General features: G+C 44.8%; 1 protein-coding gene across 2 annotated transcripts in view; it reads left to right on the top strand.

The window, feature by feature from the left end:
- SIPA1L3 (signal induced proliferation associated 1 like 3) overlaps positions 1 to 26,634 on the top strand; it is a 219,186-nt gene that overhangs the window by 2,453 nt on the left and 190,099 nt on the right. Inside the window, exon 1 of one of the 2 annotated variants that reach the window (XM_045532122.1) lies at positions 12,394 to 12,535. The exons of the other annotated variant lie outside the window; for it this stretch is intronic. The gene's annotated coding sequence lies outside the window, so the exon portion shown is untranslated. Of the gene's footprint in view, positions 1 to 12,393; positions 12,536 to 26,634 lie in introns of those variants that run through there. 2 annotated transcript variants of the gene reach the window in all.

Raw genomic sequence — 26,634 nt, 5'->3', positions numbered from 1 at the left:
ATCTTAGTTGTTCTCAATTACTAGTGACAACAGCACATGGTTTTTTAGTAGTCTGTGTAGAACGATCTAAGAGTTAAATGTGAGCTTGTTTTTCGGACATTGCAGTTGTTTGGTGGTAAATCAACAGTGGGATTTAGAATGTGCAGTGATTGGCACCCAGGTTTTTTTTGTTTTTGTTTTTGTTTTTTGCTATAAAACCCATATTTTACTATATATTTCAAACTTAGGCTTAGTAACTTACAGAATGTAAATTTAAAGTATTTATGTTTTAATAAGAGAATTCAACAGCCGTTTCCTTTAAAGTAGTGTTTGTTTTTAGTTGTTAGAAGGAGAGGCTATTGGACAAATTTGTGCATTTGTGTTTTCTTTACAACTGATACTCCTCCCATTTTTAGGACTGTTCTTGTCATGGCCTTTTTTTCTGTGTGTGATTGGACTGAGTTTGGCTTTAAAAAAAGTTACACATGAAATACATACTCATTGCAACATGTCGACAATACAGAGAGATAGAAGGAAAATATAATTGCCGCCCTCCACTCCAAAATCCCATGCCCGCAGAGAGAATCATTTATTCAGACAGCGAGTATCTATTAACACACTGCCACACTAGAAAAAAAAATTTTTCCTTGAGGCCACAGTGTTTTATTACGAAAATAGAATAAAAACTTCGAAAACAAAATGATCCTTTCTAATTTCATGAAAAATTTGTTATTTTTTATTGTTTTTTGTGCATGAGTTATATGCAATTAAATTGTCAATGTTAATTGTAACAGTAAGAACATCAACGAGATTTTCACGAAGCAACTGCAGGGTTTTGCCCAGGGGACCACCCATTACGTAACATGTATGCTACAGCATGGCATTGTGAGTTGCCTGCGTACCACTCGGCTCTCAAGGTAAAGAGACGTGTGAGTTACATATGCTTCACAAGGCCCCGGGCTGAAAAGTAACGTAAGTTAAATACAACTTACATGGCGGTTAATGTAAGTGGATGTGCTCTCTGCCCTTGGCGATTTGGGTGGATGCTCTCATTTAACTTTTTCTGTGCTTATATTGATTACATATGTGTGTGTGTATATATACATGTATCAGTTGTTTTCTTCTTCTTCTCCTGCCACTCCCAAAAAGAGGAGGGGTAGTGATCAGGGTACACATTTGTAATTTGTTTTTTTCGTTTAACGATTGGAGTATAGTTCTTAAAGTCATTGCATATAGATCTGACTCATTCTTTTTAACAGCCAGACCCACATTCTTCAGTACAGAGGGACCATCTTTATTCCACCATTCCCCTGCAACTGGACATTTAGGTTGTTTCTGAGATTTTTTTACCTCAGCAAACATATCTAATAAGCATCCTTTCACATAGGCAGTATGGCATAGTGGCTAAAAACACACCGTGGAGCCATGTGCCCTGGGTGCAAAATCTGTCTCTGTCCTATACTAGTTGTGACACCTTAGGGTAAGTCACTTGTCCTTCTGGGCCTTAGTTTCCTGATCTCAAAATGGGGATGATACCAGTACCTTCCTCAGATGGCAGTTGTTGAGAGAGGGTTCTATGAGATCATCTATGTCAAGCTTTCAGGGCAGGGCCAGCTGTCGTGACCTCTCAAACCCAAAGTAACTTAAAGCCCTGTGGGGCCGGGCTCACAAGAAGAGCCAGCTCAATCATTGGAAATGCCAAGTTGTATAGCAGGGATCTCCCTTGGAGATGTTGGGAGTCTAGGGTGAGGGACCCAGCTGCCATGGAATGAAGGAAGGAGATTTGCCCAGAAAAGGGTGATAGAGCCAACAAGGTGGCCTGACCGCAGTGAGCAGTGGTGGTTAAGGGGCTGGTGGTGGTGCATCAGTGGAAAATATCACTCTTCATATTTGCAAGAAGCATGTAACGGTTGGAAGGTGGCTTAGGTGGTTGACGATCTGGGTTCAAATCCCAGCATAGCCACTAACTTTTGCAAGATGTGCATTAAGCTTTTTTTTTTTTCCATTGCAAAATGGGTATTATAGTAGTCTTTATTCAGTGGTTTTTGGAGACTGAATGAAATCTCTGCAAAACTTTCAACACGTTGGGCTGTTGTTAGCCCTATGTAATTAGCTACTATTCTTATTTTCTGGAGTTGACAAATTTATTGAGCACCTACCATGTGCACATCCTGTTCTTGGCACTGGGGATTCCAGCAGTGAACAAGACAGGCAAGATCCTGGCTCTCCTACGGTTCACATTCTAGCCAGAGAGACACACAATAAACAAATCCTGATCCTGCCACTTTCAGATGGTTTTAAGTATGGTGGAGAAAATGACGGGGTGAGGGGATAGCAAGTGGCTGATGGGGCAGGATGGTGGTGGGGAAGAGGTGCTACTTCAGCTCGGATGGCCAGGGAAGGTCTCTCAGGCCTCTCTGAGGTGGAGTCATGTGAGCTGAGACCTTATAATGAGCAACAGGCACTGGCTGTGCCAAGAGTTTGGGGAGGAACATTCCAGGTAGAGGGAACAGCAAGTGTAAAGGCCCAGAGGTAGGAATGAGTTTGCTACAAAAAGAATATCATCGTGACTGGAGGAGGGTGAATTCCTATTTTTCAAGTTTACATTACTTTAATTTTTATACAATTACAATAATGATAGCAGCTAAGAGTTACGTAGCGCTTAGTCTGCACTAGATGCTCTTCTGAGCATTTCACACATTTCCTCAGTTAATCCTAGTTAATTTTATTGAACTCATTTTGCAGATGAGGAAACTGACTTCATACTCCATGCTCTTCACTTGCATGCCAGACTCTCTTCCTAGGCTCTCTTTGCTAGGCAGAGGCAAATTTAGGAAGTGGACACAGCATTTCCTTTCCATGTTGTTTGACATGCAAAGCACTGCAGACTATATTTAGTACCTAATTCATGGGGCAGCAGGAGCAGTCTGGGATGTGGCATCATTTCCACTGGTAATAAGACATGATGGGGTCGATTTCTGTTGGGATGGTTTGTTGGTTGTTTCAAGACTAAAGGCCTTTCAGCAGAGCCTATCAAATAAAGCAAGGTTGACTCTGCCTGCCACACTAGACACATGTTGACGTGAAACAAGGTGTGGTGTCTAAGGAGATTGAACAGGGTGAATGTCTCATTTGGGTGAGCTCTGCAAGGGCACTGGGCTGGCAGGGGAAAGGGTGTTTTTTTAAAGCACCAGGCCAGCCTTCCAGGCTGTTAAAGTATCACACTACAACCCAGCAACTAAAATGATGATGCCTGGCCCTTTAAGGAACCCAGGACTCTGCTCTAGCACCATGACCTGTGTCCAGTTTGATTTGGTGCACCTGGGGCCTTAGAGGTTATTAAATATTTTGAATGAAGGGCAGCCCTGGTTACATGTGAGGACAGTAGTGTGTGCTTTTAAGACTAGAAGTATGGAGAGCGTCTTTGATCCATCCATCTATGAAACATTTCTGCTATCTACCCTGTGTGCCAGGCACCAAGCTAGACCCTGACATGGGTATAAAGTTGAATATGATACCAGTTCTCAAGGGTCTATGACAGTGCTGTTCATTAGAAATATAATTTGAGCCACTGATGAGTACCACATACGTAATCTAAAATTTTCTGGTGGCCATATTTTAAAAAGTAAAAAGAAGCAGAGGAAATTAGTTTTAATAATATATTTTATTTAATCCAAAATATCATTTCAACATGTAATCAATGTAAAAATTACTAATGAAATATTTTACATTCTTTTTTTCACATTAAGTCTTTAAAATACAGGCTGTGGCCAGGAGCAGTGGCTCATGCCTTTAATCCTAGCACTTTGGGAGGCTGAAGCAGGAGAATCACTTGAGCCCAGGAGTTCGAGACCAGCCTGGGCTAAAGCGAGACCCTGTCTCTACAAAAAGTAGAAAAATCAAGCCAGGCGTGGTGGCATGTTCCTGTGGCTCCAGCTACTTGGGAGGCTGAGGTGGGAGGATCGCTTGAGTCCAGGGGTTTGAGGTTGTGGTGAGTTATGATCGTGCCCCTGTACTCCAGCCTGGGCAACACAGCAGGACCCTGTCTCTTTAACAAAAAAAAAAAAAAGTCTTTAAAATACAGTGTGTATTTTACACTTTCAGCACATCTCAATTTGCACTAGCCACAAATTGCATATGCTCAGTAGCTACATGTGGCTCATGGCTGCTACCATATTGGACAGCCTGGGCTGGGGGTATGAGACTCACATGTAAACCAAGGGTAGTAGTTCACAGTGATAGAGCAAACATGCCATCCCTATTTTATATTGGTGGAGAAGGACAGATGAGGGATGTGAAGCATATATATCAGAAGCAGCTTCTTGGGTCATTTAGGCTCTTTAAAAAAAAAAAAAGTAGCGAGTATAGCTAACTTAAGAGCAAAGGTGCCCTAGGTACCTGACATTGTGCTTACTGTTGGTGTTTGTTACCTGTTTTCTGAGGTAGCAGGGACTATGATTATTCCCATTTTACAGATGAGGAAGCTGAAGTATGGCAATGAGAGGTCACTGCTCAGGGTTGGAAAGTGGTGAAGGCTTAATTTGAGCTTAGGTCCAGAGTCCACCTCTGGACTGTCTTTTCGATCTCTGTTGTACATGCTGCATTAGAGGGAGTTTGAGGGGGATAGGGTCTGAGTTTGAGCAGTGCAACCACAGGAAGGACTTGTTCCACAAAACGGATTCCCGGAGTTTGTCAGCATCAGTCCTGGGATTCTGTTGGGGCTAGGGTGCTGGATTGAGACCTGAGTGACTGACACATCCGCTCCTTAAATTGAACCCCAGGTTTGCTGGAAATGGGGACCTTACCTCCCAGGGAAAATAGAGGTATTTGGGGACTTGGGAGGAGGGTTTGTAGGGAGAGTGAGGGAGACAGGGAAGGGCCCAGCCAGTTTGAAAGCTTGTTTCTAAACTGCTTCTTTGGGCGTGAAGCCTCTTTTCTCTTGCGTCTCCTGACTCTGGCCCTCATGGCTGTGGGTCCCTGTGGGCGCTGTGTCCTTCTGTGCGCTCAGCAACCGCAGAGCTGAGTGTGTGAGCCTTGCCCTTGCTCTGCTCCAAAGACATTGCTGGTGGCTGGGGTATGGGGAGTGGATGTCACAGTGCTTTCCTGTCAACTCTGTAAGGGTCATTGTTCTAGACTTTTAGGTACTCTCCTGATTGAGGGTTCCCCATCTCGGAATGAGTCTGGGCCTCCTTTGCAAACAATACAGGTGTTGGAGATTCTGAGTTTGTTTCTGTCCCCAGGTGGTGACTCACCACTCTTATCTCCTGCTGCTGGACAGTGCCCAGCACATAAAAGATGCTCAATAAGTATCTGTTGACTGAATTAATGATGCTGGCCAGTATTCACCGAGCTCTCGTTATGTACTAGGTACTGTTCTGAGCGCTTTTGGTGCAGTATCTCATTTACTCCTTATAACTAAATGGCGTAGGTACTGTTGTTATTCCCATCTCTTGTGTGAGAAGACTGAGGTCCAGAGAAGTGCAAGTCACAAAGCTGGTGAGTCTCAAAGCCGAGATTCAAACCCAAGTCACTGGCTCCAGAATCAAGGCTCTTAAACACTCACTCTGTGGTCCTCCGTGAACAGACAGAAGGTGGGAAACGGAACGATCCTTGCTAGTTCCAGCCTCTCCACCCCACATGTGGTCCCTGCTGTCCTGTTCTGGGCCAGCCCTGCCGGGCCCCTCTGGGCCTGAGGCTTGAACGCCACTCTGGGCAGGGGGTTTTTCTGTGATTCTGGAACCTGCACTTCTCTTTAAAATAACCAAAACTAACTGGATATTTGATATTATTAAGGAATTCTTGTTAATTTTTCAGATGTGATAATGATATTTTCGTTCTGTTTAAGTAAAAATTCCTTATCTTTAAGATGTACATTCTAAAATACCTATGGATGAACAGTTAAGATGTCTGGGATTTGCTTCAAAATAATATGGTCGAGTGGAGGATGCTGGGGCACAAGCGTGTGGAGTGAGTAAGAGGTGGAATAAGATTGGCCGTGAGTTGGTAACTTTTGAAGCTGGGCAATGAGGGCTTATTATACTCCTCTTTTTACCTTTGTGTGTTTCAAATGTCTCATGAAAAGTTAAAAACAAGTACAACAAATTTCACTCAGCATTTATGTGTTTCAAGCTCAAGTGTACATATGGGGGGAATTCCCTGCCTCTGCCCAGTCCATTTATGTAATAAAAATGTTTGCTTTTATTTTTTCTTTCTTTATTATGTGAGTCAATGCTTGGCCCCAGGCTTTGGAAACCCCTTTGGTAAAGCAGGCATCCGGCAGCGATGAGAGCAGTAACCTTGGCTCCTCTGAGTAGACTACAGTGGTGCTGGCCTCGGAGTCAGTTTACTGAGGTCCTCTTCCTTGAGGTCCCTTTCCCTCCAGCACCTGACTGTGGGGCCCCTCCCACATTTTTTCCAAAGACTTGTTTGAACAAGAGGCCTCAGATCCTCCCTGATCCTCCCCTCGGGACAGAAGTACACAGATCCTCTGACACCTGGGCCTTCCTCTGATGGGTCTTTGTAAGGCCCTACACCAGCCAGAATCCAGCATTTGGCTCGCCTGCAGCCCTGCAGCGGGAGGCAGGAAACGTGCCCCTTTTAGTTCTGACTTTGGACAAAAGAAGGGAGGGGCAAGATGCAGCTTGTGACAGTGCCTCGGACCTGATGATATATATTTCTAATCAAGCCAGCAGTTAAGACTCCTTTATGGCCAGGGTGCGCTCCCTGTTCACATCAAGTAGAAGCTCCTGTTGCATTTGTTATCTGGGGATCTGTAACTTAACAGCAAATGAGTGTGTGGTGAAATCCTTATGTGCAAGTGGCAGGAAAAGAGGGAACATTTGGGGTTTGTGCTGATCATTTGCTTCCCAGTAGGTAGAGAGGGTTGATGTGAACAGGAGCACGGGCTGGTCGGATCCTGCTGGAGTGTTGGTGCCATTTGTTCCATCTGATGATTAGCTGCTTTCCCCACTGCACTTTCTCCGCGCTCTGCTCTTGGTTTGCAGGGAGGAAGACAGGAGAAGTCCTGCAGCCCCTCTGGCTTCCTCCAACTTCTGCCCCCACCACCATCTTCATTTCTGTCCTTTCTTTTTCTTTTGAAGGTACTTTTTGCAGTTCTTTAAGGAAAGAGGCTGTAAGGTGAGTCTAGCATGGAGAGAATGTTGGGAGCACTATCTTCAGTGTAGGCCACCCGATTTTTGTGTGTTTCCCAGTGTTGGATCTGAGGGCAGCAAACCCTGAATGCTGACACCGTGCCCCTGATTTTTAAACTTACTCATTCAGTAAGTGCTCACCAAGCTGTGCACTGTTCCAGATACTAGGGGTACAGCAGTGAGCAAGGCGAACGATGTTTCTCGCTCTTCTGGGGCTCACATTCAAATGGGGGTTGTCAGTAAGCAAGTAAAATGCGTACCGTGTTCAATGGTAGTAAGTGCTAAGAGGAAGAAATTAAGTAGGGAAAGGGGATATGGAGTACAGTCATAAGATGGAGATATGTTCTCAGAAATGTGTCCTTAGGCGATTTCATTGTGCAAACAGAATGTACTGACGCAAACATAAACGGCACATAGTGTGCTACACACCTGGGCTCTGTGGCACAGCCTGTTGCTCCTGAGCTACAGCCCTGCAGAGCACGTTACTGAATACCGTGAACATTGTAACACAGTGCTAAGTGTTTGTGTATCTAAACATAGAAAAGGTACAGTAAAAATATGGCATAAAAGGTAACAAATAGTACACCTGTACGGGGCACTTACCATGACTGGAGCTTATAGGACTGGAAGCTGCTCTGGGTGAGTCAGTGTGTGGTGAGTGAGTGTGAAGGCCTAGGACATCACTGTACACTACTGTAGACTTTATAAACACTGTACACTTAGGCTACATTAAATTTATAAAAAATATTTTTCTTTAATAATAAATTAACTGTAGCTTACTGTAACTTGTTTGCTTTATAAACTTTTTGAAAACTTTGACTTTTGTAATTGCCACTTAGCTTAAAACGCAAGCACACTATATAGTTGTACAAAAATATTTTCTTTATATTCTTCTGTAAGTATTTGTCTATTTTTAAAATTTTTTTACCTTGGTTTTTTTTTTTTTTTTTTTTTTTTTGAGACAGAGTCCGGGCTAGAGTGAGTGCCGTGGCGTCAGCCTAGCTCACAGCAACCTCAAACTCCTGGGCTTAAGCGATCCTACTGCCTCAGCCTCCCGAGTAGCTGGGACTACAGGCATGCGCCACCATGCCCGGCTGATTTTTTCTATATATATTTTTAGTTGTTCAGAGAATTTTTATTTCTATTTTTAGTAGAGACGGGGTCTCGCTCAGGCTGGTCTCGAACTCCTGACCTCGAGCGATCCACCCGCCTCGGCCTCCCAGAGTGCTAGGATTACAGGCGTGAGCCACCGCGCCCGGCCAGTTTTGGTTTTTTTGAGACAGAGTCTTGCTCTGTTGCCCAGGCTAGAGTGCAGTGGCATTATCATAGCTCACTACAACCTCAAACTCCTGGGCTCAAGTGATCCTCCTGCCTCAGCCTCCCAAGTAGCTGGGACTACAGGCATGCACCACCATGACCGGCTACTTTTTTAATATTTTTTTGTAGAGACAGGGTCTCACTCTTGCTCAGGCTGGTCTCAACCTCCTGGCCTCAAGCCATCCTTCTGCCTCAGCCTCCCAAAGTGTTAGGATTACAGGCGTGAGCCACTGCACCCAGCCTTTTTTTATTTTTTTAAATTTTGTTAAAAATTAAGACACAAACACACACATTAGTCCAGGCCTACACAGGGTCAGGATCATCAGTATCACTGTCTTCCACCTTCATATTAATATTTTTGTCCCACTGGAGGGTCTTGAGATGCAATAATATACATGGAGCTCTCATCTCCTGCGGTAACAGTGCTTTCTGGAATACTTCCTGAAGGACCTACGTGAAGCTGTTTTACAGTTAACTTTTTTTTTATAAATAGGAGTATACTCTAAAATAACGATAAAAAGTGTATGTATAGTAAATACATAAACCAATAACATAGTTTACTATTATCAAATATGACATACCATACATAATCGCATGTGCTATGCTATTTTATATGGCTGGCAGCGCAGAGGGTTTGTTGACACTAGAGTCACCACAAACAGGTAAGAAGCATGTTGCTCTAAGACCTTATGATGATGGCAACAACCTCACGGGGCAGTAGGAATTTTCAGCTCCATTATAATCTTATGGGACCACCGTTGTGAATGTGGTCCATCGTTGACTGAAACGCTGTTACGTGGTGAATGACTGTATTAGGGTGGAAGGTGTTGGAATTTTAGGCAAGGTGGCCAGGAATGGCCTCTCTAGGAAGGTGGCTTAACGACAGGCCTGAAAGAGGTGAGGAGTGTGAACAGTGGGGATGTCTGGGCAGGAGCAGCAGCCAGTGCAAAGGCCCTGAGGTGAGAGGCCTGGTGAGATTGAGGAGCTCACAAGGAGGCCCATGTGGCTGGAGCAGAGTGAGCCAGGGAAGAGTGGGAGGGATGAATTTAGAGAGGTAACAAGTTTACAGATCTCTTAGGATCCTCCATAGGTTTCTCTCTTCTCAGATGGAGATGGGAAGATATTGCAGGGTTGATTGATTTATTAAGTTTTTAACAGCAACAAAAAAAGCACCCAGTTCCCTTCCCTAGAGACCATGGCCATTCCAGTTTCTTGCAGGTGACCAGTTCCTTGACATTGCGTTACTCGAGTGAGTTTCCTGGCTAATATTAGGTTGAATCACCTGAAATTGCCTTTTTGTGGGTCAAGAATGGTTGAATATTGGCAATTTAATGAGGTTCAGCCTAACAGCTTCCTTTCAGGAGCATGAGGAATTTGGCCAATTCTTTCTTGCCGTAAGGGTTGGTGGTCAGAGGTGAGGACCTCCTCCCCCTACTGCATTCTACCCTTCCTTTTCAGTGACAGGGCCAACGATGTCTGTGACACCAGCGTAGAACCCTCCTGCCCTACTTGTAGCCCCAAACCCAGGCCTACTGTTAAGCCTGACAAGAGGCTGCCTCTTCCTACTGGGACCTTCCCTGGCCTTCTTTGGCTTTCTGCATCTTGGTGCCACCAGTTTGAAATCACAGGAGCTCCCAGAGGGGAGGGAACCCCTGGACTCTTGCTGGATGTTTGGCATGATTCACACGGTGGGGGTGCTCTCTGGGTGGGCAGAACTTGTGGGCATTCTGGATCAGCAACTGAGCCGTGTAGCTGGCAGAGCACCCAGCTTGGCGTGTCCGTGGGAGTGTGTGCTGGGACTCAGGCTGTGGGAGGAGGCCTGAGGAGCCATGGTCTGGATGTGGGAGAAAAGCCTTCAGCTCTCCTGTTAGTCACACCTCTGTGTTGACCAGAGAGTTGCAAGTCCTTGTGGAACCCCAGGGCATTGGGCTGGGGGGTGGGGAAATAAACTTAAAGGAGATATGGATTCAGCTTTGGGAAGTTATGTCGTTGGTGTGCCTTTGGCTGCAAACAATAATAATAGCAGCAACAACAGCAGCAGCAGCAGCAGCAAATAGGTAATTTAATACCTACTATAAATAGATCATTTATATCTACTGTGTGCTGGACACTGTGCTAGGCGCTTCACATGCAGTGACCCATTTCAGCCTCCCAACAACCGTGTAAGATAAGTACTTTTATTATTTCCCTTTTGCAGATGAGTGGGAGGGGGATCTCAGGCCTCTCTCTGCTTCTGATCCTCCTCCCACCCACATCCCCCTCCCAGAGGCCAGTTTCCCCCTGCAAGGGTGGTTGTGTGGATGAAAAGAAAGGATGTAGGTCAAGTGCTCACACCCAGTGGCTAGCATGCGGTAAAGGCTTAAGAATGTGGCCTCTGCTATTCACATATTAAATGTGACTTATTAATTAAATATCATATAATAATCCTGCACTGTCCCCCCAACAGTCTACGAAAGTGACCATCCCTTTTGCAGACTGAAATTGCCAGTGGATACCTGTTGCTACTGCTCACGGCCACAGTGTAAAGCCATTGCCGTGTGAGACTGAGGGTGGCTGAGGAATGTGGCGTGGGCTCTGGAGCCAGACTGCCTGAGACCTGGATCCCCCCTGGTCTCTCTATGTGACCTTGGGCATGCCACTTAGTCTCGTCATGTCTCAGTTTCCATATCTGTAAGATGGGGCTGGTAATGGTACAGTCCTCCTAGGTTGTTGGGAGATTTCAAATGCATTAAAGCACATGAAGCGCTTAGAACACTGCAGCACCTGACCCATAGCAAGCCCAATACATGATACATCTGCTATTCTTTGAATATTTTGTGCCAGTTTATTCCCAGGGACTGTGACTCCCTGTGGGCAGGGTCTATGTGGTTCTTATTTACCACTGTGTCCCAGTGCCTGATTCAGAACTGTTGATTTTTTTTTTTATGGATGGAAAGAAGAATGGTAAGAGCCTTTCTTGATTCCCCGCCCTGCCCCCGTGAGCTGTCCAGAATTTCAACTCTGTAACCATGAGCTGATTACTTCCTATTTGGAAGGTACAAGCTTGGACCTCATTGACTCTGAGGACAGCATGTGATGACTGCAGCTGATAGTTATTGAGCACCTTTGTGGGCCAGAGCTCAGTGCTCATCCTAAAGGTCTCACTCCTCACCCGCATCCCATTTTACAGACGGGGAAACTGAAGCCCAGTGGAGGCACCTGCCTCTCCTCACAAGAGGAGATCTAGTGTAGTGGTTAGAAGCTGGAACCCTGGAGCTGCTCTGTTTGGGCTGAATCCCCAACCCACCACTTTCTTCCTGTGCAGGCTCCAGCTTGTGACTTCTCTGTTCAATTTGTCATCTGTAAAATAGGAATAAAAAGTTCCTACTGAGAGGGTTAGGAGAGAGAATTGCTATAAAGTACCTTGTGCACAGTGAGCATTCTGTTATTATTTGTGCTTCCAAAGCTGGCTGGAGGAGTCCAGCGACAATGTTTAATTATTAAGCTACATTGCTTCTTCAAGCTAGCGCCCCATCCACGCAGGCAAAGGAGCCCAACTTTGGATTGTGAGGTTGTGAATGAAGCAGCCAGGTGCTCACTTAGGGCAGGGGATGCTGTGGGCACAGATCCAGCCCTGGCTCTGTCACTGAACAGGTGGTGCGTTCCTGAAACCAAAGTAACAGAAGTAACAGGCCAGCCGCCTTTGTTACCTTTGAGCTTTCTCTTAAGCCCATTCAGGTTCCCCAGACCACGTGTCTGATGAGTAAGGAGTCCTTTTCTTTCCCTCCCGCAAAGGGACTGTTGGCAAAACAGCCCTCGTTGGGACTGCGCCTTTTCACGAAGACCAGGCATCTCTTGGGGAACTCCAGTGGCTAGCGTGTTCTTGCAGCTGTTGAATAAGTCGCTGTTAGAAGCTGGCACGGCAGGTTCCCGTTTCCGCATTCCAGACACCCACGGCGCGCTGGGGGGAGGCACCACCCGAGGTTGCCTGGAGAGCTTAGGCAGGTGGCCTTCACCTTGGGAGGACCTGGGACAGGAGCCCACCTGGGGCTAAGCCGACAGTCACCTGCCTGCTTTGTGAGCAGGGCTGTGTCCTGGGCGTCTTTTAGGTGAGTGGTGTTTATTAACTTCGGTAGTGACTTGTAGAGAAAGTTAATAATGTATTTCTTCTTTTCGGAAATTGGACTGTTGGCTTTTTTTCCCCCCCTTCTCCCATGAAATGTTTACCTGTCTGCTCCTAACTGTGAAGAAAGAGTGGGCGGACTGTTGAGGGAGTGAGAAGAAATGGAGGACATTTCTCCTAAGAGAAGGAATCGGTGACTCTTTGGTTGAGCTCCTGGATACAAACGTCTGTGCCAGGGGCTTGGGGCATCCCAGCCTGGTATAGAAGAGCTTTGTGGGCTTGGGTGAGTTCTGTTTCCTCTCTGGGCCTCAGTTTCCTCTTCTTATGAAATGGGAAATAGCAGCAGGACCCAATGAGTCACACATGTAAAGTGCTCAGGGCCTGGGCATAGAGTGGTGCTCAAATGCCCCCAGCCCAACCCCCAGCCCCCATGTTCCCTGTCTGATCTTATCTCTGACTTCTCAGCCACCTGCTTGCCGTACTCCGGCCACACTGGCCTCTTGCTGTTCCTCCCTCAGAGGCTGTGCCCTGGCTGTTCCCGCTGCCTGGAACACTTGCCCAGTATCCCCAAAGCTGCCTCCATCCCTCCCTCAGATCTCTGCTCAGATGTCACCTTCTCAGTGAGGCCTCTCTCCTTATTAAGTAGCAGCACTTTCTCCATCTCTCTAGCCCTTTCCTCTGCTTTATTTTTCTTCATAGCAAGTGCTACCCCTTGACATACTTGTTTATTACCGGCTCCCAAACTGCGGGCTCCACGGAAGCACAGGCACTTTTTTGTCCATCCTTTAGAATAGTTCCTGGCACGTGGCAGGTACAGGCTAAATTATTTTGTGAATGAATTTGTGATATGAGGTACAACATTGTCTGAGGATGGGTGGCCAGCCCCGTTTGGGGTTTGAGGAGAATGTCAGTATATCCGGGAACCTGTGGCAGTGGGTGAGGTGGCATGTGCATGTGCTTCCCCTTGGTCACCCAGCAATTCTCTGGGGCCTGCCTGCAGCATCAGCCCTCTGACTTCCTGTCCCTCAGCCCCTTGAGTCTATGGAGCCTGGGCCCTAGCAGTGACTCATATGAGCAGGCTGCGTGCATGCGGCATGGGACAGAAGGCCTTGGCCCTAGTAAACATAGAGGATATGAGGTTAATTCAGGTGGGGAAGGCTTTGTGGATGACACTACCCATATACACATTTCCCACGTGTATCTCCAGGCCCCGCTTGGCATTCCTGCAGGGGGAGGCCAGGGAATGCCTGGGAAATAGGAATTAACTAGCCAGGCATAGTTTATCCTTCTCCCTTGCTTTAATAGAGAATAATTCTTGCTTTGGGGCTGAACAAGTTTTAATTAAATGGTGAGCTCAAAGAGTCTGACTGTGTAATAGCTGACACATCGTTATCCGTTTTCTAGCTCCTGGTGTCAGCAATTGATTCTGTAAAAATATCCTGGGCAGGGCTTCCCCAGGCTCCATGGAGTGAGGTCATTGGCCCTCTCCGATTTCTCGCAGCAGCATGAGGCACTGAGGACTGAGTTGCTGATGCTGTGTGCTGCCATAGCACACATCATTACACATCAGGGCCTGCTGCTATTTTAAGAATATGCTAAGTGTTGGAGGAACTGTTCCTACATTTTTTTTTCTTTTTTTAAGACAGGGTCTTGCTCTGTTGCCCAGGCTGGAATGCACTGGTGCAATCATAGCTCACTGCAGCCTCAAACTCCTAGGCTCAAGCGATCCTCCTGCCTCAGCCTCCCAAATAGCACCGCAAAACCTGACTTATTTTTCTTATTTTTTGTAGAGACAGGGGTCTCTCTATGTTGCCCAAGCTGGTATTTTTTTCTTTTCTTCCTAGGCTGGTCTTGAATTCCTAGCCTCAAGCAATCCTCCCACCTCAGCCTCCCAAAGTGCTGAGATTACAAGCCACTGCACCCAGCCTGTTTCTGCAACATTTAACTGTGTCCTTTGAGCTCCGAGTGCGGTAGTTTTGGGGTTGAGTTGAGGACCCTGCTGGGAGGCCATTTTGTATAATGCTCAAGCCCCAGCACTGCCTAAGCCCTGGGCGCAATACTTTTCTCTGGGCCTCAGTTTCCTTATCTGGAAAATAGAGATAATTAATAGAACCTGCATTAAATGAGAAGTTAAAGTGAGACCAGGTGACTCAGTTCTGTGTCTAGTGCATAGAAAGCACTAGATTATTTTTATGAATTGATTCCAAGCCCCCTTTCATATTTTCAGTCTGTCCCTTTTCTGTGGGCTCCTTCTCTCCTCCCCCTCCTGTCTGTTCCAGCCCTGTGTCTGCGTCCTCCCACAGTCCTTCACCCGTGGTAACAATCAAGTACTGTATGTATCTTTCCACGTTTTTTCCATGGTTATATAATTCTACAGGGGGAAGTATTATCCTGTAAGGGATAATATTACCCTCATTTTCCAGCAATGCTGTGTAGAAATGCCTCTGTGAGTCCTTGTGTGGTGCTCAAGTTTGTTTTTTTAAATGGCTGAATAACACACAGTGGTGTGGGTATTTCATAATTTGTTTGGGCAGAGCATCACTGATATGTATTCCCTTTGTTTTTCTCGATTTCCCCCCTAAATTATTATTTTTATTGATAGCCTTCTTTAATTAGATTGTAGGTGTCCAACCTGCTCAGCCACCTTGTTAACTTAAGCTCTAGGCCATTGAGAATGAATATGAAGTAGTATTAGCATAATGATGCCTCTTGTCCAGATAGGAGTTGTATTTTATGAGAGTTCTCACCAGGTCCAGCACACTGTTGAACCATCTACTTTTCAATGCTTATTAATTGTAAAAATGATTAATAGATTCATCACCCTTATACAGATTAGTTGTGTTTAATGAGTACTTATTACAAAATAGAGAAAGGAAAGGTTCATTTCATATCCATCAGGCAAAAATAAAAAAAGCTTTACAAAACCAAGTATGACAAGGACATAGGAGAATAGGAACGCTTATATATGCATCCTTGGTGAGAATGTTTATAGAGAACAGTTTGGCAATATTTAGCAAGTTAAAGATGATCACATCCTACAACCCAAAAATCTCATGTCTAGTACATATCCAAAGGAACTTCCTGTCCATGTATACCAGGACAGGAATATTAATAATCATATTAATAATTTTTGTTGGAAATCTGAATGTGCAAGAGACTTTTATTGGGATTTGTGATTGATTTCTTTTTTAGGTGGCACTTTAGTTAGGGAACATGTTTGTCTTCATGAAACTTGTACAGTGTTTTACCCAGATAGGGGTTTGTTCTAGTTGTCTATTGCTGCACAACAAGCCACCCCCGAACTTAAGGCCTTAAATGACAACAATTTATTAATATTTCTCATGAGTCTGTGGTTGGCTGAAGCTCAGCTGGATGGCTCTTCTGCTGGCCTTGCTCAGGTTCTCTTATATGGCTGCATATGGTAGATGGGACTGGAGCATTCAAGATGGTTTGACTCAAATGGCACCTTGACGGTGGCTGGGCCCTTGTCTCTCCATAGTCTCAGGACCTGTCCTTCCTTGTAGCCTTGCTACCCAGTGCCTGGACTTACAACATGGCAGCCCAAGGCTTTTTGAGCCTTCTTAAGGCATAGGTCTAAAACTGGCCCTGCATCACTTCTGCCTCATTCTGTTCATTAAAGTGAGTCACACAGTCAGCCCAGATCCAGTGTGGGAGGGATGATGTAAGACTTGAGTTCCATGAGGTGTAGTCCAGTGGGGGCCATCTTTGGCTACTGGCTACCACTGGGTTCATTTTCTCGCATGAGAAGTGCAGAGCTCAGCAGGTTGAGGTGATGTGCAGCTCACCACCTCTCCAGTGCCCTGGGCTTCTCTTTATCTGCCTTGCCAACCTTAGCCTCATAATCATAAGACGGCTGTTCCACCTCCAGCCTCATATTCTTGTAATAGGCAGGAGGAAGCAAACCTCTAAGGAAAAGAGACAGCACCACTGTCAGGAAACCACGGCCTTCCCTGAAATCCTTAGTGGACTTGTGCTTGTGTCTGTTTGGCTAGAACTTTGTGACATGACCACCTTTGTTGAAAGGAAGTCTGCTGGTCTGGCTTGGGAGGTCATGTACTAAACCATTTGGCTATACTGCTTTAGTTTTATTTATTTTAGGAAACATTTCTTGTTGAGTTGAATATGTAGATGACAGTTTTCCAGCTGTGTTCATTGCCACCCTGAGCAAAGGGCCAATAGGGAAGAAGAGGGAGAATGGACATGTGGGGTAGGCACCTACAAATGGTCTGTTCAGACAGCCACAGAAGTGGTGGGTAAACGGAGGCAGTGTGCATTCATTTATCAACTATTTAGTAAGTTCCTAGGCTGGGCAGGGCACTAGGCTTATCACAAAGGCTGCAAGGGTCAGGGAAGCGAATGTGTCTGGGGGTTAAACTGACCAGCAACATTTGTAGGCCCTGACCAGCTGATTGCTCAGCTCATATCTCTCATGTTGATGTTTGAAGTTAGACCAATGATAAGAAGAGTAGCCATCTCATTAAGGGCTTAACTGTGTAGAGGAACTGTCATGAAAACTTTTCATGAGCCAACTTGTTGACTCCTTACAATGGCCCTAAGAAGTAGGCACTTTTATCATCTCCTTTTCTCAGATGCAGAAACAGATGCACTGAGAGGTTGAATAACTTGCCACTTGGCCTCTGGCAAGGGCATAGAGGAGATGAGATGTGGTCTCTGCTGGTCTGGCTCTGGAGGCCATGTGCTGAACCATCACTATACTGCTTAGTTTTATTTATTTCAGGACACATTTCTTGTTGAAATGAATGTGTAAATGACAGCAGAATAAGACATGAAAGAGAAACCACTTACTGCTCCATCCCCTCCACTCCCACTTCCTGCCTCATTGGTCCCATATGTCAGTAACTTGGTATATGTTGTTCTTCATCTATTTCTAAGTGTATGAAGTTTTTTAAAGGTGGCCTTTGGGCACACAGAATTGGATCAATCATAATCCTTGGTGTATGATATACTGGCATTTTTGGTGCACGCAAAAATGTCTATCATAATGAACAGACATTAGCCTACTGTTTACCCAACAACTGGAACATTACCAATAACTTATGTGTACCTCTGTAGTACTCCCATTCACTCTCCTGTCTGTGCTCCCAGAGGTGACCACCATGTTGAATTTTTTGTTTATCATTCTTTGCCTTAAAAAGAATGATTTTTGAACTCTATAAAAATGATATATTGTATATAGTCTTCTGAGACTTGCATTTTTCACTTATTATTATGATTCTAAGATTGATCCAGACTGTTTGATATAGCTGTAGTTCATTATTTTTTTTATTGCCATGTAATATTCCACTGGTTGAATACACCACTTTTGTTTTACTCATTTCCATGCCAATGGATGTTTTTTTTTTAGATTTTTTTTTTTTTTTTTGCTATTCACAGGTTGCTATGAATGTTGTTACACATATACATGGACAGGAATTTCCCTTGGGTATGTACTAGACATGAGATTTGGGGTTATAGGATGTGATCATCTTTAACTTTGGCAAATATTGCCAAACCATTCTTTATAAACATTCTCACCAAGAATGTGTAAGAGTTTCTATTATCCTATATCCTTGTCACACTTGGTTTTGTAAAGCTTTTTTATTTTTGCCTGATGGATATGAAATGAAATCTCATTGTGGTCAACTTACGTTTCCCTAAAGACTAGTAAGGTAGCATATCTTCTCATTCATGTTTCTTCTTCTGGATGTTGCTTGTTCATCACTTTTGCTTCTTTTACTTATTGATTTGTAGGTGTTCTTTATATACTGTGGTTACTAATCCTGGGGTAGCAAGCTATTTAAGCTGATGAAAGTTTTATGATTTCATGTCATCCTTTCCTTGGTTGTCTCCTCTCCCATGTCTACCCTCCCTACAACTTCATGATGCCTCCTTGTGTACTCCCAGCTCAAAATGATTCTCTCTTCTTTGGAACAGTCCTCAGTTTGGGGGCATTTGTATACATTTGTGTAGATACATGACTGTACCTATTCTACCCACTCTGCCGTAGCTTTTTTTTGTTTGGTTCTTTTTTTTTTGAGACAGAGTCTCGCTTTGTTGCCCGGGCTAGAGTGAGTGCCATGGCGTCAGCCTAGCTCACAGCAACCTCAAACTCCTGGGCTTCAGCGATCCTACTGCCTCAGCCTCCCGAGTAGCTGGGACTACAGGCATGCGCCACCATGCCCGGCTAATTTTTTCCTATATATATTTTAGTTGGCCAGATAATTTCTTTCTGTTTTTTTTTTTTTAGTAGAGACGGGGTCTCGCTCTTGCTCAGGCTGGTCTCGAACTCCTGACCTTGAGCAATCCACCCGCCTCGGCCTCCCAGAGTGCTAGGATTACAGGCGTGAGCCACCGCGCCTGGCCTGCCGTAGCTTTTTGATCGCAGGTGTATCAATTAGGATTCGTTTCAACTGTGTTAATAGAAAACTGCATGTCAAACAAAATGACAGTGGCCTAAACAAGATAGAAGTTTATTTCTCTCTCATATAAAGGAAGCCAGTGATGAACAGGCCAGGATTGTACTCTTATCAGGGACCCAGGCTGCTTCTACCTTCTTGCTCCCCCATCCTTATCCTGCCACCTCATGGTTTGAGATGGTTGCTCAAGCTCCAGCCATTATGTTCCAGTAAGCAGGAGAGAAGAAGGGACGAAGATGGGCACTCCTGTCTCTTTAAAGAGACTTAGTGGAAGTTGTACATAATAATTCTGTTTACAGTCTTGCTCAGAATTTAGTCTCAGTACTTATATAGCTGCAAGAGAAATGTAGTTTTATCTCAGATGGCCCTATTTGTAGCTAAAAATTAGATTCTATTACTCAGTTAAAAGGGGAAACTAAATATTGAAGTAGGCAGCCAGGAACTTCACTAGTTCTGAGGTGTACCCAAAAAATGGAACTTAAAGGAGCTGCCAGACACCAGGACGGTATCTCTGGGTGATTCCCCTTTTGATTTTTTGATTTCTTACACAGCATTGATCGAGCACCTGTTTTGTGCAGGCACTATTCTGGGAGCCAGGAGGACAATAATGGACAAAACTAAGTGTCTACTCCTGAAGAGCTTATATTACAAAAGGGGAAATAAATAGTAAACAAACAAGTTTATAGTAAGTCAGAAATAAGAGGTGTGAAGAAAAATAAAGGAGGATGCATGGAATGAGAGTAGCTTGCGGTGCCTTTTTAGACGTGGTGCTCGGGGAAGGCCATTTTGATGAAGTGACATTTGAGCAGAAGTGAAGGAGGGGCGTGAAGGAGTCATGCAGGCATCTGGGGAAGAGCATATGGGGCAGAGGGAAGGGCCAGCACAAAGGCCTTGAGGTGAGAGGGTGCGTGGTGTGCCTAAAGGACTTCAGAGTGGACAGCCGGGATTGAGAGGTGAGCGAAGGAGAGCGTGATGGGAAGTGAGAGCAGAGAGGTGATGGGGCAGACTATGAGGGGCCTTGTGGGCCACAGGGAGGACGTCTGGCTTTACCTAGAGTGAGATGGAGCCACAGGAGGGTTCTGAGCCGGAGGAGGACATGGCCTGATCATTAGCACTTGGTAGTGGTAGTAATCACAGCCTGTCTTCTCGGAGTCACCCTGTGTTTGTAATCACTTCTAGACACCTTTTTAAAAAAGTAAATTGCTTTAACTCGTATTAACTTATGACCACTCTGGTTTTATCTATATTTGCCACAATCCACCTCCACCCCCTCACTGGATTATTTTAAAGCTAAATAGTTGAGTATCTGTAAAATATAAGGATTCTTTAAAGATGCAGTGACAAGGCTATTATCGTGATTAAAATAATTATATCATCCATTCAGTGTTAACATTTTTAGATCTTCTCATAAGTATCTTTCTAGAAGTGGTTTATTCCAATCAGAACCCAACAGGGGCCATCACTGGACTTGGTTCATATGCCTGTTAAGTCTCATGTAGTCTACACCCTCCCCTTCCCTCTTTTGTTTTTTTTTTTTCTTACAGTTTATTTGTTGAGAAAAGCCGTGTCATTTGTCCTGTGTGTGATCAGGTCTAGATCTGACTGATCGTATCCTTGTTGCATTGTTTAACTTGTTCCTCTATCCCTGTTTTTCCTGTAAATGGGTAGCTGGATTTTGAGACCAGGTGAGATTCAGCTTTGAGATATAAACACACACTTTTTTTTTTTTTTGGCAGGGAGGACAAGATACTCTCGTAGGTGTAGGTGTTATTGTATGTCCCTTAGGAGGTGTGTAAAGCCTGTGGCCCCTCGTTGTGTTCTGTGATGTATAGTGGCCATGGGTGACTATTGCTTAGATCCATTATATCATTTGGGGTTTGCACACACTGTGATACTGCAATTCTGTCCACCTCTTTGTTTATTAGCTGCAATATTCCTCTAGAGAGAAACTTCCCCTCATCTATTATTCAGTTATCCTGAGGGTACTTACTCTTTTGAACTTTTGTTTACATTAGAAATGAGTATTAAACAACCCGGCTGGTGGTTTCTAATCTGCTGATTTTTCCTTCGGTGATTCAAATCTTCTTTGTGCGTTCATTCATTCAACATTTACTGGTCTCTGCTCCTGCTCACGCCCTGTCCTGGGCTTGGGAATAAGCAGATGAACTGGTAGCAGTCACCTCATTGTGTAGGCACGGCTGCTTCAGGCTTTACCTTTGACCAGGTGGGGCCTTGTTGCGTGTTTGTCAGTCAGGGTTACCAGGGAGAGACGACTCTAGACTGTTGACATTCCATTTTTTTTTTCTCTCTCTTTTTTTCCCCGGCCATGTATTTCCAGACCTTACAGCCTTTGGAGAGTTCCTGCTTCGTGCCAGGGGATTAATCCTTTTGTGCTTGGGGCAAGAGGTTTTTGAGCATTTGGATTTCTTCTGATCTGAAGCGCCATTCCTAGACAAAAGAACAATAAAGGGCTCTGCTCCAGTGGAGAGGCGAGTCCTTCTAGTAGCCTGGCCAGGGGCGAGCTCTGACCCCAGCCTCTGTTGTCTGGGTCATAAATTCTTTAGAGCAGTGTCACTCTTGAAATCATTCAGACGCTTTGGAGTCAGTCACAAATTACGTTGCACGATATCTAAGGGCCTTCTTTGCTCTTGGAGATTACAACATATTTATTCCTTCTGCAGGGAGAAGATTTATTGTGTCATGATGTGCAGTTCATTAATTCATTTAATTGTTGACTTATTCAGCAAATATTTATTGAACATCACATATGTTTGAAGTGCTGGGGACAGAACATGTCCTCCTGGAGTTTATTGTTCAGGTTGAGGGACACAGACAATCAAGAGGTAAACAAATTAGTAAGATAATTCCAGATGGGAATGAATAATGCCATGAAGTCACTGAAGCACAGTGGTGAGAGAGACACACCTGGAAGGTAGAGGAGGGGGGTTATGGAAGGTTGGACAACTGAGGGGGTTGGGGGAGAGCTTCCCTGGCAGGAACAAGTTTGGTGTGTGAAGGACACAGAGTAGCCGGTGCAGTGGGAGCGTTGTAGGGTGGGGTTGAAGAGTGGGCAACGGGGAGAACCCCGTGGAGAGTTGGGGTTTCATTCTGAGTGTTACCTCTCTCATTCCCTCTGGCTTTTGTGAGGAGCATAGATTGCAGAGGTGGGTGTGGAAGTGACGCCACGAGGGAGGCAGCCTGTGCCGGAGTGAGGAGAGAGGCAAAGTGCCCGATGAGAGTGGTGGTGTTAGCACTTCAGAGAAGTGTGTGACCCAGCAGAACTTGCCCAGGGATTGGTCAGAGTGGGTGGTGAGCAGGGTGAAAGATTCTTGGGGGGTTCAGACTTTGGACTCCAGGTTGGTATGGTGGAAATATTGTAATAACCCCAGTCCCCTCTTACATGGGCTGAGGTGTTCTATTACATAAATGTCTTATTTAGCCCTCATTACGGTAGAATTTTATTTGCCATTTCACAGATAAGGAAACTGAGGCCCAGAGAAGTGAAGTCCTTGATCCTTGTCGCATAGTTGGTTGGGGTTGGGGTTAGAACCTGGGCAGCCTGACCCACAGTCTGCCCAGGAGGAGCTGAATGTCAGTGTCCTACATTTATGAAGTCAGGAGGGGATCAGGTCCCCATGGGTGGCCTCTCCACCAACCCCACTAACCTAGATCCTGACACGCCTTTTATTACAGGGCAGAAAACGGGGACTTTTCGATTACTGACACGTATGTAGCTTTACACGTGGCCCAGATAAGGTGTATACAGTCCCTGGACTTTGAGCTCCAGAGCCTGCTTAACTGATTGGGCCAAGAGTCTTCTCACCCATCAACTCTTTCTTATCACCTTCTCGAGCACTCACCCCCCACAGGGTGTGTGTCCTATGTGTTACCTTGGCCAGCCAAATGGCTTTATGTGGCCTCTTCCAAGAGAGGCGTGACCCTCTGTTTGCCTGCATGTGGCTCCTGTGAGTTCGGTCCTCCCCTGCTCACCATTCGTCCCTCAGTGGCACCGATAGACACTGATCGTCTCCCGTTCCTGCTTGCATGTAGGCCGCATGATAAGGATTTTTAAAAATTCTGTTTTAAAATCTTTATTGATTTATTTTTATTTTATTTTCAATCTTTATCGATTTAAAACTTATAGAAGCCACATGCTGGTTGTGAACAGCTCAAACAGTGGAGCAGTATGTGGAGCATAGCATCAAAATCCCACTTTACCGTCTTGATCTGTGGCCTGGCCTTCCCCCAGTTCCTGCCCAGAGGGACAGGTCTCGGTTTGTGCAGTGGATTGTTTTTGTTAAGAGCCAGCATGCCTAGGTTCAAATCCCAGTTTTGCTCTGTACTGACTATGAACTTGGGCCTTTATTTCATCTCTCTCTCTGCCTTGGTTTCCTCGCCTATAAAATGGTGGTGATGGTCCCAACCTCTGTAGGCTTGCAAGGATTTACCGAGGTAATGTGTGTAAAAGTTAGAGTAGTGCCTGGCATGTGATAGGTACAGATGCTCCTTGACTTATGATGGGGTTACGTCCTGGTAAACCCATTGTAAGTTGAAATTATTGGATGTTGAAAATGCATTTAATGCCCCTAACCTACCAAATGTCATAGCTTAGCCTACCCTACCTTAAATGTGCTCTGAACACTTACATTAGCCTGTAGTTGGGCAAAATCATCTAACACAAAGCTTATTTTATCATCATGTGTTGGAATATTTCATGTACTATATATCAATAGCCCAGGAAAAAATCAAATTTCAAAGTACAGGTTGAATCATCTCTAAGTCTGGGATCATCTATATTCACGTTAGTTTTGTTTTTTTTAAGAGATGGGGCTCTGTCGCTCTACTTGGAGTGCAATGGCATGATTGTAGTTCACTGCAACCTCGAACTCCAGGGCTCAAGCCACCCTACCTCAGCCTCCCAAGTAGCTGGGACTATAGATAACCCTCACCCCACCGCCCCCAGGGCCAGGCCCTGCTATGTGTTAGCTACTTTTGTTACACATCCATATGTGTACAGCTGTTTTACAGACCTACTCTCTAAGTATGTTGTCCTGCAGCTTGCACTTTCTTTTAATAGTCCATCTTGGAGATCCTCCCTTGACAGTGGGTCAAGGTCTACTAGACCTTGTGGCCACATGTGGCCTTCTGGATCCTTGAGTGCGACCTTTTGACCGAATCCAAACTTCACAGAACAAATCCGTTTATTAAAAGGATTTGTTCTGTAAAATTTGGATTCGGTCAAGGGGCCACACTTGGGCATCTGGAGGGCCATATGTGGCCTTGAGGCCACAGATTCCCCATCCCTGGATGACATTCTTTTTAATGACTGTTCCTTTTCTATCAGTTCCCTGCTTTTGAACATACTGGCTGTTCCCAGCTTTCATTATCATAGCTCTGAACATCTCATACACAAACACCTCTGTTTGCTGCCTCGATTTTTCTTAAGACAAAGTCCTAGAGTTGCAGTTACTGAAACAGTGTATATTTCTAAAGACTTGTGATTTTTTTATTGCTAACTTGTATTCATGGAAGGTCCTATCAGTACCGAGTCCTGTTAGCCTGAACCGGAGTCCTGATTTTCCCAGATCCTCACCGACACTGGGCTCAGAGTGCTTCTTAATCTTTGCTGCTTTGGCAACCAAAAAGCAACTAATAATTTTCATTTATTGATTTCTGGTGAAGTTTATTGCATTTTTATGTTCATTAATCATATGTTTATGTTTATTAATCATATGTATTTCTTTGCTAATTATTTTTCGGGGGGTATTTTTATTTCTTATTGATTTGTAGGAGATTTTTACATATTGGAGATATGAATTATTTTGTTATATGTTCCAAATTTCTATTCCTAAATTGTTTACCTTTTAAAATTTTTATTTAAACATACTGAGGCTTTTAAATTTTTATGTAGTTAGAGTTATTAATTTTTCCTTTGTGGTTTTTTGTTTTGTTTTATTTGTGTTTTGGTCTTTAATTTAGGATGAGATAAATATTATATTTTCTTCCTAGTTATTTTATGGCTTTATTTTTTACTTCCAGCATCTGAAATTTATTTTGGCATTGGGTGTGAAAAAAAGATATTACTCCCTCCATGCTAGTAGTTAACCAGTTGGCCCTGTACCATTGACTGAATAATTCATTCTTTCCCACTAATATGAAAAGCTTAGTATGACCCAGGCCCTGGTCTGAGTGTTTGGATGTTTACCTTTCAATACCTTTCCATAGCTCAATGAAAAGGTTGATAATACTCCCATTCATGGTGAGGAAACCAATGTGCAAAGAGGTGACATTGCTTGCTTGACATTGTGCAACTTGGATGAGGTAGAGCCTGGCTTGCAATATTGTGGATTTATTTAATAACCAGCCTCCTTATCTGTAATGTATCTTCAGCAGCTTTTCCTGCAGTTTCTTGGCAAATCTTCCTTTTGTCCACTAGTAATAGTCATTTTTATTGTTTCTATGCTGAAGTTCTCTGTTTCAGGCCTGTTCCCTGCCTCTGCCTTGGCCAGGACTTCCATGACAACGTTAAATGCCAGTGGAGGTTGTTGGCAGGCGTGGATGTCTCAGATTTTTATGCTATAAGGTCTCCTGCATGGGAACCTGGTTAGGCAGGGACCAGGATTTTTCTGAATCTCCTTAAGAAATCCGTAGTGGCAATGTCATGAATGACTCATCTATCCCCATGGCGGGGCCAAACCAGGGAAGAAGCTGGCATCAAACATGATAACTTGAGTGCAAGCAGCAGTGGGCAGTGTTCTGGGGCCATTAATTAACATGGGGGAAAAGCCCTGCAGTGGGGCTGAGGGAACTTGGCGGAGAGCCAAAACCTGTGGGAGGCAGCCTCAGGGCCGGCTGCAGGATTGGTGGCGCTGGTTGCCAGCTACACGGCCCGTGTAGCGTGGTGCCTGCAGTCAGACTGCCGGCTTCACTTTTTTTTGCCTCTTCCTGGCTGGGTGGCCTTGGGCAAGCAAGTTTAATCTTTCTGTGCCTTAGTTTCATCTTCCGTAAAATGGGGTAATAATAGCACTTACTCTACATTTTTGTGAGGATTAAGTTAGTGGATTCATGTAAAGTGCTTAGAAGAGTGGTTGGCACATAGTAAACACTTCATTGTTCCTTTCTCTGTTTGTGAAGGCAAGGATAAGGGTCCCAGGAGGTGAGCTGAGAGTTTCTGTGGGCAGATACCACTCAGGTATTCCCTGAGTACCTACAACATGGCACATAAGTGCTAGGACTACAGCAGGGCCCAGGACAGACAGTCCCAGTGCTCTTGGAGCTGACATTCTAGAAGGAAGGGGGACACTAAACAAACAGATAAATAAGATAATGTTAAGTAGTGAGATGTGCTGTGAAGGGCTAGAGAGTGACTGAGGCTGCTGTTGCGGCAGAGGTGATCAGGGCAGGCCTCGGAAGAGACAACCGTTGTGTCAATGCCTGAGAGATACAGAGCCAGCCACGGAACGCCTGGGAGGGCATATTCCAGACAGAACCACAAATGCAAAGGCTCTGGGGCTGGGGCTTGCAAAGCATGTTCTACAAGTACAAGGAGGCCAGTGTGGCAGGAGGGCAGTGAGGGAAGCGGAGAATAGCAGGAGGTGGCGCCACAGAGGGAGCCAGGTGGGAGATCCTTAGTCTAGGTTCTTTTGGT

This window comes from Lemur catta, chromosome 19, assembly GCF_020740605.2.
Source record: "Lemur catta isolate mLemCat1 chromosome 19, mLemCat1.pri, whole genome shotgun sequence".
Taxonomy (NCBI): Eukaryota; Metazoa; Chordata; class Mammalia; order Primates; family Lemuridae; genus Lemur; species Lemur catta.
Note: the sequence above shows the minus strand (reverse complement) of the source record. Positions and strands in the feature narration are given on the sequence as shown.